Below are 6,325 nucleotides of genomic sequence, written 5' to 3'. Positions count from 1 at the left end.
AAGTGTTTGGTAAATAGCTGATAGCTTAAAGGTGATTGAGTATGTGAAATGACCAATAAGCTAATTGTGGGGTAGGTAGTTTAGATAGGATTTTAAATTAAATGAGGTTATAAGTGTCATTTCACAATAATTAATGAATAAGCTAATTGAAAAAGCTCCTAAAATGAGCTTTTTCAAAAAGAGCTTATTTAGTGGAATAAGCTCTTTCAATAAGCTTACTACCAAACACTTGTATTAGCTTGTTTGACCAGTCAATCAGCTAAAGTTAGTCAAATAAGCTAATATACCCCCAATAAGCTTTCTACCAAACAGGGTCCTAGTAAATTGCGAGAGCCTGTTAGATCTATGTTGATTAATAAATTGCGAGAGCTTGTTAATCCTGCTATTTGTGCAATGTTAATTATTGGTTGTTATGTTTTATCCAGAAATATTAATTATTGTTGAACCTATGACCCTAGGCCTTTTATTATTGATTTCTCCCTACTCCTAATCTCCTTAGTTTAGTTCCTTTTAATAACAACAATTTTGGTTACTTGATAATCTAGATTATATTAATTAATTAGGAATAGAAAGACTTGTTTCCCTATGGATTCGACCCTACTTCCCTATCTATTTTAGTTAGTGGTTTTAGGAATTACTTTTGATTAGGTGATACGACTTTAGCCTGTCATCCTTCCTTCCCTTAGTGTATTATTTTTCTATCATCTTAATTCGCACTACTATCCATATACTGATAATGTTTGTTTGCCCAAGTGTACTCTATGTTATCATCATCATCTAAAGAGGGAATTGCTGGTTCATGAACTTTATCATTAGGATTAGTTTCAGGTGTTTAACATCGATCTCCTCCTAAGTTGTAGTTTTATCCTCTCACTCCTTATAGAAGTATTCTCATTAGAAGTGGCTACTGATTTTTTTTTTTTTAAAAAAAAAAAACAAAAAGAAGAAGTGACTACTGGAACTACTTATTCAGTTGCTTGGTTGGGTAGTTTGGTGAGATGGTTGGGCAGTTTGATGAGATAGTTGGGTATTTTGGGTAGATGTGGTTGGGTATTTTGGGTTGTTTTTGGTGCATTCGTAAGCAAAAGTTGGACGGCATTTCCATTTGCTTTGGATAGCCTAAACTCACCGACAAATCTTTTCAATATATTGGCCTGGGTTCTATAGGTGTCGTTCGAAGCGCGCCTACTTAAGCATGTGGTGAATATGCTTGGCAATCATAGGAAGTGGGAATTGACATTATGCAATTAGAGAAAAGTAAATTAGGGAGCCACCAACAAGTTTTTAAGGAACTTGTAAACCGTTCATGAATCATTTAAGGCAACCACAAATAAGGGACTACGATAGGCAACAAAAAATTGACCCATGAAGGTTACACCCCATTCATAATCCATGAGATTACTAACTCTACATAGTTTAGAACTACGAAAGGAGGATCGGGGGATGATAGTATGAAGTGAGTCATGGAGTCACATTCGCCAGTTTTGGCCTCTAGACAAACAAAGATTCAATTTGCTCCAAACTAAATAAGGCCAAATTGGTTGAATGTTAAGGCAACAAATAATTCTAAAATAACATGATCACTTGAATTAACAATAAGATTAAAAAGGATCTTTCACTGGTCGTCCAAATTATCTTATTAAGCTTGATATTCATTCCATATATTTCGTTTAACATGAAATATGGTGATCAATACAATATAACAAAATAAACAATAACATTGGAAGCAATTCAACCATAAATCTAAAAAATAATATATGACAAACATAATAAAAATCGTTAGAAATATAATAGGAACAAAAAGGAACATGGTTCCTTAATTTGATTGCATTTGTTTGCAACTATAAAACAATAAACACGTTAGTAACTTCAAGGAAAATCAATAATAAAATAGAAACTGAATCAAATGAAAGTAAAGTTGATTTAGGGCCAAACCCTCAAACAGTTTTACCTTTCACGCTTTGGTTTAAGTGTAGAAATTTGGGTAAAATACGGAATCCGGTGAGTGCTAAAGGAAAAAATGGTGAAATTAGGAGAATATTTTTAAGGCTTAGAATGAGAGAGAGAGAGACAGAGAGAGAGGAATTAGAATGTGTGTTGATGCCCCAAAACTGATGAAATCAGCTTCGTATCTATAGAGATAATGTGAGGGGTGAGCTACAGAATCCTAGAAGTGAGGCGTTGCAAAGAGATTAAACCTAGAAATTGTCGTGTCACAACAGAATTACCATCGCACGACTATAATTGTCGTGGTGCAGTAGGTTCTAGTTTTTACGCGTTTTTAGAACTTCAATAACCTTTGATAAGTAACTCGGATTAAGGCATATAATATATCATTGAAAGTATCTTTAAGTCTAATTTCCAACTCAATTGGCACTAGGTCAAAATCTTTTGTATATTTTAAGATATGGCCATTTTAGCGCAAGGGTGTCAGTTTTGGGAGATTTTTAGTGTTTTGCTCATATCTTCTTTGTTTTAAATCGGAATTGGGCTTATGATACCCCGTTGAAAAAATTATTTCAAGGCTTATCCAACCAAATAATATTTAGATCAAAATTATAGGGCCACAAAATCAGTTAAGCTCGGTTTTGTGATGTGGACACGAAAAGAGGAAAATAAGTTATGATTTGGGGAAACGGGCTAAGAATTGGGTTGGTTTATGAAATGTATTGGACAAATAAATACTAACACGGCTAATAACGGCGGTGAAAGGTTATTCATTATCAGGTTTGATTTTGGGGAGACATTTTTAGGTTTCTTAAAGTTCACTATACTTGTAGTTTGGATATATAAAATCTAAAGGAGAATCCAAAGCCCTACCAAAATATTTAAACTCTATCACAACATCTAATAACACAACTTGTTTTAATATTAACTGCAACATCAACTTCCCTTGATTTCTTAGAAATTGAATGTTTTTAGGATTATCACTCATTTTTCATAATCAAAGTGTAGGCGTCGTTCGAAATGCGCCTACGTTAAAGCATGTGGTGAATATGCTTGGCTCTCATAGGAAGTGGAAATTGACATATACGATTAGGGACAAGGAAAGTAGGGAGCCGCCAACAAGTTTTTAAGGAACTTGTAAACCGTTCACGGATCATTTAAGGCAACCACGAATAAAGGGACATCGAAGGCAACAACGATTGACCCGTGAAGGTTACACCCCATTCATAATCCATGAGATTACTAACTCCATATGGTTCGGAACCACGAAAGGAGGATCGGGGATGATGGTACGAAGTGAGTCATGGAGTCACATTCGCCCGTATTGGCCTCTACTCGATTCTTATAGTGAAAAGTGATTTATGCGATGTCAAAGGCATGCAAACAAAGATTCAATTTGCTCCAAACTATTATTAAGCTAAATTGGTTGAATATTAATGCAACGCATAATTCTAAAATATTTGTGATCACTTGATTAAATAACAAGATTAAAAAGGAACCTAAACCGGTTGTCCAAATTATCATATTAGGCGTGATTTTCAATTACATATTCCCTTTAACATGCAATATGGCGATCAAAAATAAAATTAGAATAAACATTAATATTGGAAGCAATTTAACAATAAATTGTTAGTAAAATCAAATCATAATAAACCTAATCATGATACTAGCAACAAGAATAAAAATAAGAGTAATTAAGTGATTAATTACTCCCTTTCCGCGTTTCCTTGAATTGCTACATCATGAATAAATTGTTAGTAACTTCAATAAAAATATAAATCAAATGGAAATTAAATTAAAAGTAGAGTTGATTTAGTCCAAACCCTCAGTCAATTATACCTACCACGCCTTCGTTTAAGTATAGTACTTCGGGTATTGTATGGACTCCTTGGAGTGCTTAAGGGAAGAATAATGGAAGAATAGGGAGGCTAGTGTTTAGGCTAAAGAGGGAGAAATAATGATTTGATGATCAATCTTATTGATGATTGAAAAAAGGAGAGATATGACCTCTATTTATAGAGAAAAAATAAGGGTCGAAAAAACAAGATAAGATCTAAATTATATCGGAATAAAACTCGATAGACTGCAGTTTTTGCGGTTTTTGTTTTTATCATATTTTGATCCAAAAATCGGAATAAGATAAATAAGATATCGTTGGAAAGATCTTGATGTCTACTTTCTAACCCAATTAGAATCAGATTAAAATATTTTGTAGAATAAAAGATATGGCCGAAATAGTGAGACGGTATCAGTTTTGGATAGAGTTTGATATTTTATTCATATCTTTTCCGTTATAGCTCGGAATTGATATTATAATATATCATTGGAAAGATAATTTCAAGGGCTATCCAACCATTTAAGATTTGGATAGAAACTGTGCGGCACGAAAATATTATCTGTCTATCTTTGAACGTCTTTCGATTCGAATAGAATTAGGACTTTCAAAAAAAGGAGTTTTATTCAATTTCAAACTATTTAATCTTATCTTTTCAAAAAGGATAATTAAGATCTTTTAGAAACTTATAGAAGCTTCTAATTAATCCTAATTGGTTTAGGGATGGGATTAAAGATTTTGGACCCTTCACATGATCATTGGGTCGTAGGAAAGGTGGGCTTAGGTTCGGTTTGGGCTCAGTTTAATATTTTGGCCATAACTTATTCGTTATAACTCGGATTTGGGCTTATATTATATTGTTGAAAAGCTCTTTTCAAGCCCCATCCAACTAATAAATCATTGGACCCAGATTATGGACCAAAATAAATTGGACTAAACGTTTTTTTTTTTATAAAAAGGACACGAAATGAATGATTTTGAGGGACACGAAATAAATTATTTTGGTTTTAAAGGCACGAAAAGAGGAAAATAAGTTATGGTTTGGGGAAATGGACTAGGAATTAGTTTGTTTATGAAATGTATTGGGATTGAATATGGATTTAAGCACTCCAAAGATTAAATACTCAACCCGACCAATAATGGCGATGAAAGGTTATTCATCATCAGGTTTGGTTTTGGGGAGACATTTTTAGGTGTCTACACAAAGATGCAATTTAACAACAAATCAAAAACCCATAAATGATTAACTACACATAATCTTAGGTTAAACTACATTGACACTTGACCATGTAATCTTAAACACACCCATATATATTGAATTATACATGAAAGCACACACAATTTGAGCAATCACATATATTCAGACGCATATCATGCATAAGTTAAGGGGACAATCTACCAATAATTGAACATGAAACTCATATTTATTTGATCGAATTAAACAACACCACCTCCAACAACAAAAGCTAGCAATATTAATCGATTTACACAAGATTGAAAGTTCAAAGCAATTCTAACCTTTTTCAATCAATTAAGAAGCGTTAATTTGCTAGAAATTTGCCGAAATCATGCGTTTGTTAGGGTTTTGTAGATGGTGAAGAATAAGGGAGAACGTTAGAGAGGAGGTGAACGATCAAATTTTGCCTTTAATTTGGGCAGTTAGTTGGAGAGTTAATGAGTGGTAAACCTGGCAAATGGGTCATTCGGGTTGGGTATGGGTCAGGTCATTTCGGGTCGGGTCAAAAGGTAATCGGGTCAATTCGGGTTTCGGGTTGATTTCGGGTCGACTGATAACCGGGTCGGGTCGGGTATCGGGTCAACAATTCAGGTCGAGTTCGGGTCGGCTCAAATTTGGGTCGGATCAGTTTAGGTCGGGTCAATTTTCGGGTCAGGTCAGTTCGAGTCGGGTCAATTTTTGGGTCAAATTTTCGGGTCAACTCCGGATCAGGTCAACTTCGAGTCGGGTCATATTCGGGTGATGCATTGGGTTAAATTCCACTATGTATATATATTTATTTATTTTTTGACGAAAAACTCACTATATTTATTAAGGCTACTTTTTTCATGGAACATAGTAATTGTTTGACTTTCATTATTACTGTACTATTTTTTTTCTAGACTTGTGAGAATTGTGACTTTTATTTCGATCTTTAGTTAATTTTTTTAATTTTATGGACAAACTTCGTAGATTAGTCATTAAATTTCAATTTTTTACGAATTTTTAATAACTTATAGAGATAAAAGGCCGAAGAAATCGAGAAAAGTAAAGCTTAAAATATGTAAATTACTTACAATGTTACACATTACAAATTAATAATAATAAAAAAAATATTAATACAAAAAATTAAGTCAATTTGATTGATGTTTGTTTCTATTGCGGTTTAGCTTTAATAGATTTTGGTCAGTTCAGGTATAAGATAATTTTGGTTCGGGTCACTTTGGGTTTCGAGTCTATTTGGGTCAATTAATTCAAGTTAAAGGTCGGGTCAACTTTGGGTCGGGTAACTTCGGGTCTCAGGTCACTTCGTGTCTCGGGTCAACTTC

Source organism: Chenopodium album, chromosome 5 (genome assembly GCF_948465745.1).
Source record: "Chenopodium album chromosome 5, dcCheAlbu1.1, whole genome shotgun sequence".
In the NCBI taxonomy this organism is placed as follows: domain Eukaryota; kingdom Viridiplantae; phylum Streptophyta; class Magnoliopsida; order Caryophyllales; family Amaranthaceae; genus Chenopodium; species Chenopodium album.
This window is presented reverse-complemented; position numbering follows the sequence as displayed.